Here is a 21,450-nt window from a genome sequence, read left to right as displayed (position 1 = left end):
TTTAAAAATAGAATACTTTCACGAATTTCTATATTTTGAAATTGGGTACCTGTCTTTATTAGATTGTATGTAAAACTTAAAAGTTATCTTGTCAACAAAATGTAATAATGTTCTCTTTCTTTTTAGATTAATTCAATCGTAAACTTAACGCAAAAATGTTGACGTACCTGATACAAGACACAGTCAACCGGGTATTGTAAATTATTCAATCAATCATTTTCCCTTCCTGTCATGCTAAGGTGAAGTATTTGAGTATTCAGCCAGGGGACCTACAACAATAAGAGTCGATTTTTCTGATTAGTGTAACTTATGTAAATATTTTTGAGCATGGCCAGATTTACACTATGGTATTCTGTATCACTATCTGACAACTGTTAATGGGACTTTTTACAAATGAACTGTAATGTTAAACTTCAAACAATAAAACGAGGATAGATTTTTCAAATATGTTTGCATGTATGCCTGTCGTTACTATTTGTACGCATGTTCCCCAATTCAAAACCTCTCGATTATTAGTAATATTTATAGCTTTAATAGCCGCGAGTGGAGGGACATTAACAAATAAGAACCGTCGTGAATAAATTGCGTTTTTGATTAGTGTAATTTATGTAAATACGTTATGAGCATGCAAATTATTACAATATTAGATATCTGGTGTCAGGTTTTTACGATGGTATGCAATATCATTATCTATTCAACTGTTTATGCAACTTTTTACAATGTTTAAAGTAAACTTCCAAAGATTAAAACGAGGACTGTTTTATTACATTTGTAGTTAAACGTCTGATTTAAAAAAATGTGTTTATATGTATGGCTATATCGTTACTATTAGTACGTATGTTTCCCAATTCAGTACCCCTCGATTATTATCGATATTTCTTGGCATGAATGTTCCAACATTCAGTACCCCTGGTTTATTAGCGATAGCTATGGCTGTTTAAGACTTAACTTTGAAATTAACAAAATTCAAAACTTGATTTATTTGTCATCAAATTCCTTAAATTAGATTTATTTGTCATCAAATTCATTACATTATTAAGGTCAGTAAATGTTGAGTGTACCATGTACGATAATTTACAAACTATAATTTTTACAAGAATCACAGCCGATTTGTAATCGCAAAGATGCAAATTCGAATCCTCGACACTTATATTTAAAATTATTTGAATTAGTTTAAACTTTGAAAATAATTGATTTAATGAGATTAAGTTTTGTAGTTATTCGTATTCAACCAAAATTAATTATAAAATCTTTAAACAAGAACATGTACTTCTTCGACACCGTTTAGCCTGTATGAGGGCTCATTTTAGTAAGTGGCAACAATTCAATTTAATCATGATTTACACGTGAATAATAATAATAATAATAATTTTATTCGGTAAAAGTGTACATGACATGGCAATGACATAATGATGCATAATGATACAATACATATAACAATAATCAAAATATTAAAGAGACTAGAAATATCACATGACATAAGTATACGACAAAATATAAATATATGAGCCATGTAGTGCCCACCAATACCAGGGATAACACAAAAAAGAGGAAAGGATTCCTCTTATTTCCATTGTGGTCCCTGATATTGGAGGCATGACACAGAAAGTCATGTTAATTTGTATGAAATTGAAATTAATTCTTTTACTAATAAGACATAAATTGCAATAATTTAGTTGAGATCACAATATATCACAGCCCAAGTTTGTATCACATTAAAATCACAGTTCAAGTTTGTATCACATCAATAGATCATGAAATAGTGCATCACAGAAATTGTCAGTCAAACTGTAAAAATTTAATAAAAAAATTATAAAACGTTAAATGTGCAAGCTAAAAATGGGTAAATTACTAAAGGACACAACATATGTGTGTTGTGCTTAAACTTAAGAATAAGTAAAATCTGGGACTCTATTAAGACTATTAAAAGATTCAAATACTATTGAAAAATAAACTAAAATTAACTGGCCATTAAATGGGCTTTGATGGCATGCTTGAAGGTGTGGGAAGATTGAATGTCTCTAAGATTTTGAGGAAGGCCGTTCCATAGTGAAATACCATTAAAAGCAAAAGATTTTCTACCAAAGCTTCCAACCTTTGGTAATGAAAATCGTCCTGTGTCACTAAAAGAATAGCTTACACAGGAATCTGATGTTGAAAGTGCAGATACTCTGGATCTGGTACAGCGGTCATGGACCTGATTAAGGGGTACAAAATGCTCCTTAAGATATTTTGGGGCTGTGTCAGACTTTATTTTATGGACATGGCAAAGAGTTATCTGATCAACTCTTTTGGAGACCGGTAACCAGTTAAGAACCTTAAATTGCTCTGGCCCCACATGTGACCTGCTGTCCTTATTCAAAACAAAACGAACCAATTTATTCTGGGTTGTTTGGAGCCTTTTCTTCCAATACTGAGTCAAACTTGGGTACCAAAAAGAACAAACATAATCAAAATGGCATTGAATTAAGGACATGACAAGAGTTTCCTAGTGTGGAGATCCAAGAATTGACTTTTCCTATACAAGTATTTTCAGCCGGGCATTTGCTTTCGTAACCACTGACCGTGCAATTTCTTCACAGGAAAGGTTCTGGTCCAAAGTTGCACCGAGATATTTAACTGAGCTGGTAGCCTGGATATATTTATACCATTACATGAAATATTTAAATTGCCTTTTGACCTTAACCTTGGTTTTGAACCAAACAGAATAGATTCTGTTTTGCCAAGATGAAGTGAAAAGCTTGTTATCGACAAGCCATTCACTAACATACTCCATCTCAAGTGATAAAAGAGATTCAATGTCGGAAGTACTTTTACCACACACAAGAATCCCAGAGTCGTCGGCATACAATAAAAGTTTGTTTCTGACAACAGCCGACGTATCATTAACATAAATTAAAAATAGAAGGGGGCCCAATATTGATCCTTGGGGTACCCCACAAGTGACGGGAGCCTGGCTGGAATAAACACTCGATACCTGAACTAACTGTTGCCTATCTGAAAGATAAGATTGAAACAATCGGACAGCATCAGAACTGAGGCCAATTGCATTCAGTTTCATTAATAAAATACTGAAAGTACATGTATAATATACCGTTGGACAGATTATTGATTTTTCTAACCAACAGTCTATTTTCGCACGATTTGCACGTGCAATAAAATTTGAGCATGGCCATTTAAACAGCATTAGAGATAGCGTGCGTATCATCGTCATTTACGCAAGCAAATAGGATACGCTAGCTTTGTCATTATTTTGGCGTATATTGACGCATAATAATTACAGTTTACGCATTTAGTGAAACAAATTTGGCGTAGGCAATGTTAAAAATTGACACCGATAAAAATTATCGACTGGTTAGCGTACTGTTCTATAAGGGCGTGTTATTTTCTCATGCCGGGTTTATAATTGCAAACCAGTCAACATTGTATCACTGAGACGCTCGGTAATAGATGTATATAAGATAAATCAAGCGTCTGTCACGTTATTGGAGTAGACAAAAAAATATTGTCAAATTTATCAAATTATCAAATCGTTTACATTGACAATGTCTTGCTCAAAACCCAAACAACGAAAAAATCGACACATTCTACCGTGTTACAAGCCCAGTGTCTTCTCAGTGCGTAATTCAGCCAATTATTGAAGAAATTTTGACTATTGTTTGCAAGAGCAAAAAAACTCATCATTAGATGCTACGATCAAATCATGGTGTAAAGGTTTCGTCAGATACGACAGATGTAATGCGTTTGAATGTACCTTGTGTTGTAAGCACAAAATGGGTGGAAAATGGGCCACAGAAGGGGTCATCAACATCCAAACAAACACAGTCTAACATTGAACGGTAAAAAATAAATTAATTGCAACCTTTTATTTTGTACCTAGCTCCTCTTTTTAAAGAAAAAAATACAATGAAACTAAGTTATACTTCACACCTTATTTAATTTCATTTATATGTAAGATAATTTACAGTCCTTTAAATTTAAAATAAAATAGTAATCTCAACATACAATTTGGTAAATAAATGGTTGATTATTAGCCCACACGCTAAAAGAATTCATCGAGGTCACAACTGTTTGCATGTATACATTTACTTCATTTCACATAAAAATGGTTCAAGTTCTTATAATATGCCTTAAACCTAAATATAAATAAAACTTGCCATGCTGCAATATTTCTGATATATTATAAAACTGAGAGCAGTTTCTGATTTTTTTTCAGGCTGTAAATGTATAAATATAATGTATCAAATATTTTTATAGCTTTCATCAAACATAGGTTACACCTTTGCCTAAATCCTTAATTAGTCTTTTATTTTATTTTGACAGGCACTGTACACAGCAGAGAACATCTTGATGCTGAAAAGGTGGAAATAAAAAAATCATCTGGTATCTTTTCCCGATTTCAAGAGTGAAGATGTTTTGGTATTTTTAAAAAAAAGATTTATTTTTTTTCCGAAACCAAATAATTTTTACTTTGAAGAAGGGAAACCCCCCTAAATAGCATTAAAAACTTTTACTAGATTTAAAAAGGATTAATTTTGTTAACCTAGATTATAAAACTTAGGGGGAAAAACCCAGTTTTTAAAATTCAAAATTATTCTTTGGGCAGAGGGGGTTTAAAAAAGGCCCTTGTTGGGAAAAATTAATTCTTCAAATTTTTATCCCAATTTCATTTATAACTTTATTTTAAAAATAAAAGGGAACAAAAGGGGTTATCAATTTTTTTTTTAAATATTTTAAAAAAATTGGGCAACCATCAAAACCCCTTTCTAGAAATTTACAGAAATCATTGTTTGGTGGTGAAATTTACTTTGTGGGGGCAGTGCAATATTTGTTTTTTTAAATCTTTTTAAAATTAGATTTTAAAAAAATGTTTTTTTTCCTTTTGGCTCCCGTTTTGGGGAAAAGGTTATGATGGAAAAGAAGACTGGTGAAAGGCGTCCAAAGGGAAACCAAATTTTCTTCCATAATGCCCAAAACCCCCCAACTGCAAAAATTTAGTTTAAAACCTTGGGCAATAGGTGATTTTTCTTTAAAGAAAAATTTGAAACTTTTGAAAAAATTTTCCAAAACAGAGTTGAAACTTTTTTCCTTTTTCCATGTCTGCTTAAACCCTTAGGGTTTAAAATAAATTTAAAAGGTTTTGGCAGAAAGGAAAAATACTTAATAAACCCTTTAAAAAAAAATATTAAGGAGCCTCATAATAAAGGTGGTTGGGGTTTAAAAAAAAGTTTGTAGAAGCTTATATGCTTTGTTATGGTGCTTGTTGGTAACTCTTTCTCATTTGCTTGTGACAATCCAACAGCAAAGGGACTTCATATTTTTCCACATATAAGTCAGCATTACTGATAGGATTAATGATGGACATACACACAGAACTGGGTGTACTATCATGTGAGTTACAACGCCAAAGCCTTGTCTTCTCAGATGTATATCCACTTCTCGAAGGAACAGTTGGAAAGTTAGAATATATGAAAGAGCATGATGGTAATGGTTTACATGAAATGAAAGACAGCATCAAGTTTAAAACTCAGTCAGATGATGAGGAAGAACCAAAGCCATTTTATAAGGGTGAAAGTTTGAAGTATTATAAAAAAGGTAACTCTGATTCTGAATTTCAAGCAGTGAAAAATGATTACATTGACAGTTTAGCCAGAAATATTAAGAAAAGAATCAGTAAAGTTGACTGTAATGTTTTATTATTTAAAAGGACTTTGCTGGAACCTGCATCTTTATTAGTACAGAATTTTAATTCTGAAAGGGGATGTTGCAAAAAAATGTTGGTACACATAAATTTAACAAAGAAAACTTTTAAGATTTTTGAAATAGAAACCCCTGTTCCCCCCTTACTTAAGGGTGAGAAAAAAAATGAAGGGCCAAGGAAATTAAAAAGCAAGGGTTTAAATTTGGTGTTAAAAAATCATTTCACTAAACATTTTTCCCAGAAAATTTTTCAGATTCATGCCCAAAAACCCTTACCCCAAACCCTTTTGAAAAAGTTGGCAAAATTTTAAAACCCTCCCCAGGGGAATTTTTCACCAAAAGTGAAGTGAACGGCCCATTTTTACACAAAACGGGACAAAAAAAAAAAAATACAGGTACATTTTTGTAGTTTTAAAAAATTTCGTGTGAATTTTATATGTATAACAAAATACATGAAAATTATATTTAATTACTATATTATAATTAAGAATAAATATTGGCACATGACTATATATTTGGCAAACATTTATTGAACATGATATTTTAATCACAAAGTCAATGTATTTTTATGTATAATAGGTGTAAACCTTTAAAACAAAGAAATTGGTATGTGATTAATTTGGCACAAATCAAAAGACTTGGTATAATGTATTTCTTATCCTGTTTTTCAGAGCTGCCCTGAAAGAAGAATCCTTAGAGGCTCTCCTTACTGTGTCACTAATTGGCCCAACACTCAGCCTGTTTAAGCCAGCAGGCAGTGTGAGGAGATGGGTTAGGACAAAGCAGGCTAAATGCACCTTACAAGACAAGAACACTAAAAAACATTATGTCTAAATGTGTATAAAGTGTAAATACATGATACCAATAAATACAAGTGATCTATGGATACATTTTGTTTGCAGTATGGTTCCTAAGTTTAGATGCGGCAAATTGACTCCCAAGTTCTTAAAACTGAGAGTCAATTTTACTCCTTCATTTAAATGGCCAGAAACTGGCAGTTTACTCTCAAGTATAAAAAACAGAGAGTATTGACTCTTGAGTAAAAATAATTATCTGGAACACTGTATTAAATACATGTGATTTTGTATATTGGTTGCAAACATGGCCGACTGACATTGTTATTTGAGAGAGGAACAAAAAGCGTATTGCAAAAGTGGTGGATTATTGGGTAAATGCGCCTCAGAAATAACACAGATCTAGATTTAGTTTATGGAGAAAATGACGTACAATATCGTTCACTTGCCAGATGGGTGTCAATGTTTAACGAAGGTAGAACTAATGTTAAGGATGATCCCCGCCCTGAGCGGCCAATTTCCTCTACATATGAAAAAGACATTAACACTGTCAAATCCATAGTTAATGAAGATGCATGATATACAGTGGAGGAGATAAGTGATATATCGGGTCTTCGTGCATCATATGTGTTTTTCACTTTGAAAGAAAGTTAAAGTTAAGGAAAGTGTGCGCCTATTGGATCCCGCATTTGTAACTACTGATTATAAAAAGGAACTGGTGGAAAAATTATCGGCCTTATTGACTAGGTTCATAGATCGAGACCCTAGACGCCCATGAAACGTGGCTTTATATTTTAAGCCCGACAATAAACTCAGTAATATACTCTAGGTAACAAAATGTGGGTAGGTGAAAACAGCAACCGCCCAGATGTTGCAGGAGCGTTAAAAGAGTTATGTAGGCTCTCTTTTGACAGTTATGGTGTAGTGACCCGTGTCGCTGAGTCTGAGAGGTGTAGTGTCACTTGAACATTTTACCGTGACATGTACTCAATAGTTGTAGTTAATCCGATTACAATTAACCTAAGGTCTTGGGTGCGCAAGGTCAAATTACTCCATGGTAATGTACATGCGCACCGGTCAGCCTTGGTTCAAGCCTATTTAGGGAAGCTGAGAAATGAGGTTTTGCTACATCCCACTAGCAGTCTTGACCCTTTTCCTTGTGACTTTTTATTAAATCCATACATCAAATCTTGCCTTCACGATCACCGGTTTGAGACCTGTTATGCCAGCAGGAGTGTATTTATAGTTTACTCAAAGAACTATTAAAAATGCTTTTTCAGATTGAATTCTTAGGTTGGAAAAGTATGTATATGCCCATGGTGAATACATTGAAGGACTCTATTAATTATTTTTCACAGGTATGACTTATTCATAAAAACGCGCTGTCGTTGCAACTAATTAAAAAAATGCCCCTCGTATAACAATTCGTTTAAAACAAATAGAGAGAATGAAAACTGTATAATGGAATTTAAGTAAACATTTTCATGCTTGGATAAAAATGAATAAACGAAAATTATTGGAGGGAATACCCAAGCTAATTTTCGAATTATCTGCCCTTAAATTTTGATTATTTTAAGTTACTATAATGGCAATTAATGTTTAAATTTTCATTTTATCTTGGTAACGATACAACATTGCATGGAAGTCATTTTAACATGACTGTTCCCTTTTTTCAGTAAGTGATGAGACTGAAAATTCTTCATATATGTGTCATTGTTATGCAAAACATTGTGCATTTGAAAGGAAGCTGGCTACATCCAAAGCAGAAAGAAACAAAATGCATTTGATAAAAATGCTATGCCACCTCATTAATATAACACAAGGAGATTTTTTCTTGTACTTTTACAATTGAACATTGACATAATGCAGTAGTGTCTAGTGAATTTAGGGGTCAAGGCCACATTTCAGCATGTCAAATCATTAGACACATGTGCAGATGTGTCTAATGTTAAGATATAAAGTCCAAAGTGCAATTATTGATTCAAAAATAAAAGATTTTTTGTTGAACAAAAATAGGTATTAACTGTATAACACAGCTCTATTATACTTTTAAATGCAGGTACAATAACTTTTTTTAAATACCATCTTTTCAATAAAGCATTACCAATTTCTTAAAACATAATCATTATTATAAACATGATGTAAATCATAATGTCCTTATAATGTGCCCAAATTGTTTCATTTAATATATCTCTACAAAGCTCACAACTATCTTGCTAGAGTTCATGACCTGAATCATTAATAAATATCTCTGAAAATCATGACATTTAGACCTAATCCCAGCTATTGAATATTTTACATAAAAATTGCATAACATGTATTACACATTCCCCTGTGCCTTTTGACTTTATGGGCCTAATTTTCAATTATTTATTTGTTTTCGTTTAGTTCCTTATCAGTTTCTAATTATTTATTCTTAGGTAGTGGTTTGCCTGTCCGTACTCTGCCTTATGCCCTTTCCTGTTTTTGTTTGGGGTCCTTCTGGGCTCCTTGCCACTGGCTCTTGTTACTGGGTCGGGTGGGGGCTGCGTTCATTGAACGCCGCCTTTCCTTGATGATCTTGTTTATCATATTTTATTATATACACATATGGAAAACCTATGACCCCCGGGGCCGGGTCAATTTTCACACTAGGGGCAGAATTTGAACATTTTTGGTATGGGACCTATAGATGATTTCATATATCAAAGCTCCAAGCCTTGTACCTTCAGACAAGAAGATTTTCAAGTTTTTACTATATTACTACAAGTACATAACGGGTCTTTACAAGAAGATGTTTTAAATTTATTCTTATCATTCCTTTGGTTTCCATGGCAACCAGATTTCTTCATGGAATCAAATTCTTTGAACGAGTTTGGAAGCCCTTCACCAAAGGAACAATCCTACCAAGTTTGGTTGAAATTGGACTAGTGGTTTTTCACAGGAAGATTTTGTAAGTTCACTATATAATCTATAATACACACACACACACACACACACACACACACACACACACGCACACACACACACACGCACACACATGTGAATCGCTCTATGCCGTCGCAGATACTGAGGTGGCATAAAAACGTTTTGAATTGCATTTATATTTATAAAGATTTTACCAAATTTAACATTTCATGTAAATAAAGGGAGGTAATAAAAAAATTATTTTCTATAAAGTCTAAGTCAAATTATTCAATAAAAATCGAATGCATATATCTTAATGATTACATATAATATGTACAATATTTTGCAGGAGATGTTTTACATATTCTTCAATGTTTGAAAATTGTTTTATGATACCTGGCCACCAACTCAATAAAGATAGTCATATGAGCCAACTTCATATTGTCTGCGAAGAATGATATAGAATGGAGTCAAGACCCTTTTTGAATAAAGCTTCCCTCAATAAAGGCAAGCAAGTATAGAAATGATCTGTCCTATATCATTTGATGAATCTTACTATGTGTTTATATGTATTTAATATTTCACCAGTTTTTGGATATTCTCATTATTATTATTATTATACAAAAATGGCAAGAAACCAATGTTTGGCTAAAATGTCATTCCAAATTCGCCAGTAAAAACCTAGAAAGAATCCTCGTGCATGTTAGTGATGCATACATACGGAAAGTATGTGTCAGGTTTCAGTCCGAGTTGCATAATCTTATTGGTCAGTCAAGCTCATCATTTGTTTTTCTCCATGATGCATATAATGGTCTCATATCAAAATTGTATCTTCACAAAAATCGACTTGCATACATATTTAGTATCATTCATTGAACTACTGAATTCAAAATTTATAGGTCACCTTTTGGTTGATAGTAACATTAAAGGACATGAATAGTGACATGTCCGCGGTCCGTACTTTCAGTGCCTGAAAGGGCGAATGGACCCTCATTAAGCCTAGAATACATACATACATACATGCGTGCGTGCGTGCGTGCGTGCGTGTGTACGTACGTACGTACGTACGTACATACATACATACAAATTGTTTTATAAGCATATTTATATAGAGGATATTTGTTTGTTTGTGTGTAAGATGAAATTTTATTTCATCGAATGGGCTTTAAAGACAGTATTCTCACGAGTGAGAATACTGTTTTTAAAGTTCACGAGATGAAATAAAATTACATCTTACACAACAAACAAACAAATTTTCTTTTTATTTTATGCTTAAAAGCAAGTTAAAACGAAATTTCCTTAATATAAGCGTTAATATTAAAATCTGTTTTCCCCATTGAGAGCCTCAAAAAAGTCGAATTTCTCATTAAATACAAGAAGTCTTGGACTGAAAAATAAGTTTGACAATCAACGTTAAATTGCGGTGATATTATTCATTTTATTACAAAAATATGAATGATCGCTTGTTTTAATAATAAAAACAAACAATTCTAGTAGGAGAAAAATTCCAACCATTCATACATATTTCTGTTACTTACTGCAAATTTATATTAGACTTGGCTCTGTTAATTGTAAAAGGCCGCCATTTTTTGTTGTGTATTTCAAGGGAGGAAAATAATTGTGTTTGATTCAGAGGGATATCATTTGGATTTGTTGGTTATACACCATTTTAAAAGAAAGAAAACTTATTTGAGGATTTATACAGACAATAAATAAGTGTTGACATTCAAAAAAGGGGCTAGGATAAGGAAATTGGAAAAATTGGAAGCCTTGCGAACGCTGGGTTATTTACTTATTCTTCGGGCTGATGGCTGTCATTGCTTTTCAAGTTTTAATAAAGCATACAGCAGTTATTGCTCGTAAGATACTTAAACATGCCCAAATGTCATCAAGAGCAGTTTGCATGTGGAAGGAATGTAGTTTTCAGACTGTAAAAATGAAACAAAAAGATTATAAATAGACGATATTTGGTGACTGGTAATTTTTGAATGAATAGAAGGAAGTTTTCTTCTTTTTATTACTTTTGACATTTAAGTTATTTATCAATTTCAGCTTTGCTTTTCTTAAAACAGCCTGACATTGTCAGAATTGTCAGCAAAAATATCATTGAGGTAACACATGGGGAAAATCGTAAACAAGTAGTTTCGTCATTGAAAAAGGGGAATTATATTTTGATAAGTTTAACTGTGAAATTATCAAATATAATTTTTACGGATAAATTAGTAATCCACTGAAAAGCATAAAATAAATATATATAATTATATAGATTATATTATGCTTATAAAATATCCATTTTTATTATTGATCATATAAAAAATTCAAATGGTTGATAACTTAATTTTGAATAAACAAACCTGTTTTTCTATTTTTACAAGTGCTGCTTCAAAATGGGTGTTTCCTCTCGCTTATCATTACCATTAGAATAATGTGTCAAAAACGTAGAAAAACTAAAATCATTATCTTGGTCGTTTGAAAATTACTATCAACTTTCGGTTTCAGTTATGATATGGTATTACTTCCTCGTTTAATAATTCCACGAATTTCTTTAGTTTGAAATCTTCATTGTCCTCATAAACTTAAAAAGTTATTTTGTCACCAAAATATAAGTTCACTTAAATTTCTAAATATTATCAAATCGTAAATTGAACACAAACTGTTGACGTACCCGTGTCTATAATATGTACCAAATCACCGTCTTCTGGGTATTCAAAATGATTTGATCAATCTTTTGCCTTTCCTGTCACGCTTAGGTGAAGAATTTCAGTAATCATCGAGGGGAACCGGAACTAATAAATACCGATGTGAATAAATGGTGGTTTTTGATTGGTTTAAATTATGTAAATACTTTTGGGCATGCGTATTATTAAAGTGTTAGATATCCGGTGTCAGATTTCTACGACGGTATTCAATATCATTATCTGTAGAACTAATAATGCAACTTTTTACAATGTTAAACTTCCAAACAATAAAACGAAAACATGTTTCATTACATTTGCAGTTAAACCGCTGGTTTAAAAAATGTGTTTACATGTATGTCTATCGTTAAAATTAGTACAAATGTTTCCCAGTTCAGATTATTATCGATACTTCTGTTCAAGGCTAAAATTCGTTAGTTTGAAATTAACAAAATTAAGAACTTAATGATTGGCAATATTAAATCGAGACTGGTTAATTTTAGGGATGATTTTCATCAATTACCTGACATTATATCCTGCTTGTATATGTACAATAAATGACGTATGACAAAACAGTCCTGCTAGATATGAAGTTGTTTATCTCGATACCGTGAAGAATATATAGTAACAATAGTAAATATAGACAAAAAAAGCAAATTACTAAAATACGTGATATGACACATTGACTGCTTTCAGTTTTTGTACGTATTTAATTTCACAATATGTGTAGTATCGTCCATGTGATATAAATCAATAAAACTGCGGGAAACTTACGTTTTAAAAACCAAACCCTTTTTCTTTACCAGTTCTGCTTCAAGATAGGCGTTTCCACTCGCTGACATTTACAATGCCTATTTTACCGTTTAAATTATGTGTGAAACATAGCAAAACTAAAATCATTTTCGTGGTCATTTTGAACATTACTGACATTACTTTCGGTTTTGAATTATAACTACCCGTTTAAATTATGTGTCAGAAGCATAAAAAAACTAAAATCATTATCGGGGTCGTTTTGAAAATTGATAACAACTTTAGATTTGAACTTATAACTTCCGTGTTTAATATAAGAAACTGCCACGAATTTCTCTATTTTGAAACCTTCATTGTCTTGATTTAATTCAAAGTAAAACTAAAAAAGTTATTTTGTCAACAAAATGTTATTTAGTTAACGTAAAATGTTCACTTACCTGATACAATTAAGTCACCGTCTTCTGGATATTCAAAATGATTTGATAAAGCGCAATCGCAACTTTTCGGACCTTTCCGTCAGTCCTCGGATACGGACATCGAACACAATTATATGAATATGATATTTCTGTCTAAACTAAACATGTAAACAAAAAGTAATTTAATGCTGGGAAAAGTTGACAAGTTCATTTCCAATACATCAAGTAAAAGTCCACCTAAAATAAGTGATTTTAATAGATACAAAAGCAAGCAATACATTATTTATATATTTATTATTATGGTTGTAGAAACCGAAAGTACAAAAATGCAAACCTTTTGACATTAAGTCGTATTTGTTTAAAATTGTACATCAGTGGGCATTTTTTAATCAGACATAATTTCAATCATAATTGTACCAAAACATAACTATTTGCATTTGGGTGTCAAATACACATTGCAATCTATGTTTCTGTTTACACATCTGAAACCACGAGGTAGAACTACTTTCATTCCGTATTGTATAGAAAATGGCCGATGACGTTCCGATTGGCTAATGTGAAGACTTTCGGAAATCAGACAGGGGAACCAGAACAAATACTTCGTCAAATAAGATTGTTTCATACCGTCTTTAAAATTGTTGTCAAACTATAATGAACCCGTGTTTCGTTTTATCGTTACAATTACTGTTCTATGTCACAGGATTTTTGTCATGTAAACAATTATTTAGATATTACATATACATGTAAGTTATGATGCTTGTAATTGGTTGACACACATATCCAAATCTTATAACAAATACTGGTAATTTGTTATTATTATCAAAAAAAGTTGATGATACATGATTTCTCAAACAGATCGAATTTAGTGTTTTTACCCCAGCTTTTGTTAACTATTTCACAAGACAATTTGAATTCTACATACCAGGGATGATTTGTTGACCTGTACGTCGTGATTAACTCGGTTTGGTGTGGTCCAGTATAGAATCGATTTGGAAGGAAGATGTCTGGATGCTGTTGTTGTCTCCACCAGTTACCACCACGTACGAAAAACAGGATTTGCGGGACAATCTTCTTGAAAATGACCGACAAAGACGATGATGTATCTCGGACATATAGTTCATTCCGGTGACGACCATATATAAAACTTTACATCAACACATTCGCGTTATATTTGTTTAGTACCACCTGCATTGGTTGGAGGACCACGTGTGAAGCTCGTGCAAGTATAGGGGAAATCTCCGGAACCGGTCCTGGAGATGGACGATCGTGTTTTTCCTTAACACTGCCTACATAATAGAGGATAGCCATTTGTGCATGGTTTGCGTATACCATTTCGTCATTGTAGCATATAGCTACAACGTAATACTTTATAAGATATAAATAATACGACTTTTTGTCAATTTTCATAACCAACACAAAGTACAAATAGATCTAGTAATCTTGACAAACTAATAAAATCATGCTAGGAGTAATTTTAAATGTTGAAATATACTTTGCAGTTATACAAATGTCATTATTATAATGTTTGTAATGTTAATGTTATCAATAGCAATATACCTGCAAATAGGACAAATTTAGTTTTATATGGATCTGCTGTGGAATACTATTCGACACCTGTACAATTCCTGAATTACAATACATTGACATTGATTTTGTCTCCACGGAAAACTTCTTGTTACGGTTGCAGGAGTGTCTAATACCGAACAGACTCAAATCACCAAAAGTCAACTTATCTCACCACGTAATAATATTCATTGCTTTTGTTTAAATAATTTCTTTTGAAATCATCAGAAGAACGAAGGGGTGATCAATTTTGGATGTGCACTCCATATCTACCATTAGGTTACAATATAAGAAAACTGCACAGTAGTCGAAAACCATCGTGAGAGTGTAACGTGATCAGTGTTTACATATGTTGCCTGATGACATCCAATTAGGTACTTGTATTGAGGGAAGATTGGACAGTTTATTGCCTATAATGTTGCGGCTACTTTTAGTGTGTTCCAGCTACTGTGTATCAAGAGAGCATAATAAACAGGCGAAAACGCATTTTTATTCAAGGGCCGTTATCCGGCCAAAAATCACTCAAACGGAAAAATGTGCGCAAGTACTTGAGGTACTGATCATTTCCCCTCAAATTATATCAGTGGTTTAAGAGTTGTCCAGACAAACTCAAATTTCAGATTGCATAAGTATCATAAGATAAGTAGTTCGGACAATTTTTTTAAAAAGGGACCATAACTCTAACGAAAATTATTGAAGACAGACAGCAGACGACGGAAAAGTGATCTATAAGTCCTGGCTACTTTGCAGTATGTATCGGCTATTGTCAGGCACACAAAAATAACTAGCAGACCAAATGCTTTTTTTATTCAAGGGCAATAACTCAGTCAGAAATAATACAACCAGAAACCCCATGTAATATGCAGATTTATTTTATGCTTTTCAGTGGATTACTGATTTATCCGTGAAAATTATATTTGATAATTTCATAGTGAAAATTATCAAAATATATATAATTTTACACTTTTCAATGATGAGACTTCTTTTTTAAGATTTTCCCCATGCGGTACCTCAATTTTATTATTGTTGGCAAACTGACATTGTCAAGGCTGTTTAGAAAAAAGTAAACTTAAAGCTGAAATTGATAATAACTGAAAATTCAAAAGTAATAAAAAGAAGAAACTTACTTTAAGTCATTCAAATTACCAATCACCAAATATCGTCTCTTAATTTTTGTTTCATTTTTACAGTCTGAAAAATACAGTTTCTTCCACATGCAATACCATGCTCTTGATGACATTTGGGCATATTTAAGTAACCTTCTAGCAATAACTGCCTAATAACTTGAAAAAGCAATGACAGACACCAGCCGGAAGAATAAGTAAACAACCCAGCGTTCGTAAGGCAGCCTTTCAAAAATTCCATGTTTTCCAATTTCTTAGCCAATGAGATATATGTACCTACAGAGCTTCTTGTTCATATCTCTTACAGTGTCAGAGTTATGTTCCAGACAAAGTACAAAGTGAACAAAAGGCAATAACTTCAAAATTAGGCAAGGCAGAGTTATGGTTCTTTTGCACTGCACTTTTACCCAATGAGATATATCCACCTACAAAGTTTCATGTTGATATCTCTTAAAGTATTAGAGTACTTATTCAAACCTGAACCTAGATCAAGGGGAAAGATTACATAGGTGAGATGTGCACGACACATCCTCTTTATACCCAAGGCAAAACCTTGAAATTGCATCATCTTAGGTGACCTTGACCTCTGACCCGGTGACCTGGTTCGTGTGCATGGATGAAAATCTATGTCTAAAAAACTCAATTCATGTTATTTGAAAAGTCATCCATGCACAAAGAAGGTATGACATGGACAAGTTTGGACGCACGCGTGCAAACACAAAACAGCCATTTTGACAACTATGTGGAGCTCAGCGTAAGTGGGTTCGACAAAAGGCTTCTGACCACTAATCATAATACTTCACAGCATAAACAAGATACAGTGCGGGGAAACATATTTTGATATTATTATTTGACCTCTTGTGACCTTGACCTTCATTTTGCACAAGACATCTCAACTCACGAATATTAATTTTAAGTTATCTTAAATCTATCCATGTGTACAGAAGTTATACTCACAAATGAATGTTTTATTTTTTCATTTGACCTTTGACCTCTAAGTGTGACTTTGACCTTTGTCGCAGACACCTGATATTTTTGCGCAACACTCTGCCTCTCTTTGCAGAATACATGTCCCAAGTTATACAAGGCAGTCTGAAGGACAGCTAAATCCCCTTCCTTAGTGAACATGAATGTGTACTTCTTGACCTAATACCAACCATGACATTGATGTTGTGCCATGCATATCATAAGCACATAGTCTCATGATGTACATTATTTGTGCCAAGTTATTTAAAATCTTCCATAAAGTCCAAAAGTTGTGGAGAACATATAACCTTGACCTTGGGGGTAGCAACCTGGGTGTTGAGCTCTGCAGATTTGACATGGTGGGGATGATATGTGCCAAGTAATTTTAGAACCTTTGAATTGTCAATAAATTATAGAGCGGACATGAAAAATATATGTTTTCACATTTGGTCTTTGAGTGTGACCCTGACCTTCAGGGTTGTGACTTGATAAGTGTGCTCATCAATGATGTCATAATGGTGATCTGCCAAGTTATCTAAAAAACATTGCAGCAGTTTAAATGTTATGACGCGGACACGAAATGTAGACTTTCTAACATTTGACCTGTTAGTGTGACCTAGACCTTGGGGATAGCATTTTAACTAGACATATCACTGAAGGTGATTAATACCCCCACCAGCAACTTTGACTTTTTGAAAAAAAAGTAGCCTGAAGAAAAATTTGAACACAAACTATCAACTGTGTACAAAGAAATATTTCAATTAATTGTAATCGCAACTGGGGTCTCGAAATAAGCTTGCTATACACAAAGTTTGATTACAATATCTCATTCCTAACTGGTTATTGTCCGGAAACCATTTTTCTATTTTGAGTAACACTGTAACGGTGACCTTGACCCTAGGGGGTCCAAATGCAAAACCAACCCAGGTCTTCATATAAGCTTCCTATACACAAAATAAGATTACAATATCTCATTCCTAACTCTAGTTATTGTCCGAAAACCATTTTTCTATTTTTCGTAACGGTGACCTTGACCCAAGGGGGGCCCAAATGCAATACCAACCAAAGTCTTCATATAAGTTTGCTATACGCCAAGTTTGATAACAATATCTCATTCCTAACTCTAGTTATTGTCCGAAAACCATTTTCTATTTTTCCTAACGGTGACCTTGACCCCAGGGGGTGCAAATGCAATACCAACCCAGGTCTTCATATAAGCTTGTTATACGCCAAGTTTGATAACAATATCTCATTCCTAACTCTAGTTATTGTCCGGAAACCATTTTTCTATTTTTAGTAACGGTGACCTTGACCCCAGGGGGTCCAAATGCAATACCAACCCAGGTCTTCGTATAAGCTTGCTATACACCAAAGTTGATTACAGTATCTCATTCCTAAGTCAAGTTATTGTCTGGAAACCATTTTTCTATTTTTAGTAACGGTGACCTTGACCCAAGAGGGCCCAAATGCAATACCAACCCATGTCTTCATATAAGCTTGCTTTACGCCAAGTTTGATAACAATATCTCATTCCTAACTCTAGTTATTGTCCGGAAACAATTTTTCTATTTTTAGTAATGGTGACCTTGACCCCAGGGGGTCCAAATGCAATACCAACCACAGTTTCCACATAAGGTTGCTATATACCAAGTTTGATTACAATACCTCACTCCAAACTCTAGTTATCGTCCGGAAACCATGATGTGGACCGACCGACGGACGGACCGACCAAACGACCGACAAGCTGACTTCTATATACCCCCCCCCAAACTTCGTTTGTGGGGATATAATTATTGCACATCATCTCATAATGGTGATAACTTGTGCCAAGTTATTTAAAAAAAACTTTTCAGCGGTTTAAAAGTTATGGAGCTGACACAATTTGTAGACTTTTAAACATTTGACCTTTAAGTGTGACCTTGACCTTGGGGGTAGCAACCCAATTATTGTGCTCTGCACATGGTCTTATAAAAGTGATTCAATTTGCCCAGTTATTTTTTTTCCTAAATTTCAGCGGTTTAAAAGTTATGGAGTGGACGCAAAATGTAGACTTTTTAACATTTGACCTTAAAGAGTGGCCTTTACCTTTTTGGAAGCAATGATCACACTCTGCATGTTGTCTCATAATGGTGATCAGTTGTGCCTAGTTATTTTAAAAAATGTTCAGCGGTTAAAAAGTTATTGAGCGGCCACTAAATGTAGACTTTCATTATGAAATGAAGACTTTTAAACATTTGACCTTTAAGTGTGACCTTGACCTTGGGGTAGTAACCCAAGTATTGCGCTCTGCACATCGTCTCATTATGGTGATCACTTGTGCCAAGTAATTTCAAAAAGTTTTCTGCGGTTTAAAAGTTATGGAGCGGACTTGAAAGTGTAAAGGTCAAATTCAGTATGGTTTGCTTGAAAGTCTTGTCCAAAGGGTTCTTCCTAAAATGAAGACAATCCATTGAGAAATGTACAAATAATGGCCAAAGTTAAATTCTGGCAATGGGCAACAGCAACAAGAACAACAACCAGACTGTAGCAAAAGCTCAAAATTTTTCAATGAAAAATTCAAGCTAAAAATGACTGTTGGGGCCATTGTTTTCAATAACCTCTGTACAGTATTCCAGGCACCAACAAGAACCGGAGTAGAAACAACGACATTCTATAAGCTAGCTGGATAGCTTCCTCACATAAGAAATATAAGCCCCTGCCTTGATTCCAACCCTCAGCAGTAGGGATAGCTATTTTTATGTTTATGACTGAATATGAAAGACAAACCAATATATGATTGGAAAACAGAAGAAAAACTTTGTAGCAAGTAAATGGTCACAACTTTATTGACAATATCCATTTTGCTGGTCATAGTGAAGAAACCATCAATAGGCATAATGCCATATTCTATTACATGTAACCAATTCTAATAATATCTCATATGAATACACAAGTTTAATTATTAATTTAATGACCAGACACTAAAATCATTTATTTCTCTGTCAGAGTTTGTATGTAAAATTCCTCCTAACAATGAAAATACATAAACAAGAGGGCCATGATGGCCCTGAAGTCGCTCACCTGTATATAGGCCCCCAGAGTGGGGCCAGTTTAAACCCCAGGGCTTTTAAAAATTAACAAACTTGGTAGACACCCATTACAAGATGTTTCATGCTAAACAGCTAAGGTCTTGCTCGTTGAGATTTAAAAAAAAAAGATTTTTTAAGTTTTAACTATACACAAATAGTTCAAAGCAATGACACCCCTAGGACGGGGCCAGTTATGCCCCCAGGGCTTTTTTTTAACAAACATTGAAGACACTTACTATAAGATGTTTCATGCTTAATATCTAAACACTAGCTATTTGGTTTTATTCAAAGAAGATTTTTAAGTTTTTGCTATACACATATAAGGAAAATCAATGTCCCCCGGGGCAGGGCCAATTTTGAGCCTAGGGCTTTTATTTGAACAATCTTTGAAGACACTAACTGGAAGATGTTTCATGCTTAATATCTTAACTCTAGCTATTTGGGTTTTTTCAAAGAAGATTTTTTAAGTTTTTGCTATACACATAAATAAAATCAATGACCCTTGGGCAGGGCCAATTTTGACCCCAGGGCTCTTATTTGAACAAATTTGATAGACACCCATTAGAACATGTTTCATGCTAAATATCTTAGCTCTAGCTATTTGGGTTCTTAAAAAGAAGATTTTATAAGTTTTTACTATATGCATATAGGGAAAATCAATGACCCCTGGGGCGGGGCCAATTTTGACCCCAGGGCTTATATTTGAACAAACTTGATAGACACTCATTAGAACATGGTTCTTGCTAAATATCTTAGCTCTAGCTCTTTGAGTTCTTTAAAAGAAGATTTTTTAAGTTTATACTATATGCATATAGGGAAAAACAATGACCCCGGGGCGGGTCCAATTTTGACCCCAGGGCTTTTATTTGAACAAACTTGATAGACACTCACTAGAAGACGTTTTATGCCAAATATCTAACCTCTACCTCTTTGGGTTTTTTAAAAGAAGATATTTTAAGTTTTTTCTATCGGTTGCCATGGCAACAAGAGTTCTGCATGGAATTAAATTCTTTGAACAATTTTTAAAGGTGACCACCAAAGGAACAATCCTGTGAAGTTTGGATAAAATTGGCTCAGCGGTTTATGAGGGGATGTCATTTAAAGTTAAAGTTTACAGACGCCGGATGGCCGGACGAAAAGCGATCACAAAAGCTCACCCTGTCACTTTGTGACAGGTGAGCTAAAAATCTCTTGTTCGATTTATTGCTAAAATCACAATTATTTCTTGGTTAACTGATGGAATAAGACATTATTTCAGGCACATTAAGCAAGAAGAAACATTGTAGAAACATCTATCTTGTGTAAGCTACCTGAATATCTTCCTTACATTAAGGAATCTAAACTCACTGATGGAATTATGGAATTAAAATTCACAACGGTGAGGGGCTAGGAGTTCGACGTCAACATCTTTATCATCTGAAATATATTTCACTCATTTAACTCATTTATCTGACCAAAAAAGACAGATTGGTGGTGTTTCATACGACAACAAATAATCACAAGTAGAG

At 33.6% G+C, this 21,450-nt stretch overlaps 1 protein-coding gene across 1 annotated transcript in view; it reads right to left on the bottom strand.

Moving 5' to 3' along the window:
* The window catches only part of LOC132741809 (uncharacterized), a 40,780-nt gene extending 28,617 nt beyond the window's left edge, over positions 1-12,163 (bottom strand). Inside the window, exons 1-2 of the mRNA XM_060730071.1 lie at positions 12,046-12,163; positions 168-269 (exon numbers count right to left, since the gene is read on the bottom strand). The gene's annotated coding sequence lies outside the window, so the exon portion shown is untranslated. The remainder of the gene's footprint in view (positions 1-167; positions 270-12,045) is intronic.
* Between the last annotated feature and the right edge of the window lie 9,287 nt (positions 12,164-21,450).

This window comes from Ruditapes philippinarum, unplaced genomic scaffold (genome assembly GCF_026571515.1).
Source record: "Ruditapes philippinarum isolate M1 unplaced genomic scaffold, ASM2657151v2 ctg3771_1_1_1_1, whole genome shotgun sequence".
NCBI lineage: Eukaryota > Metazoa > Mollusca > Bivalvia > Venerida > Veneridae > Ruditapes > Ruditapes philippinarum.
This window is presented reverse-complemented; position numbering and strand designations above follow the sequence as displayed.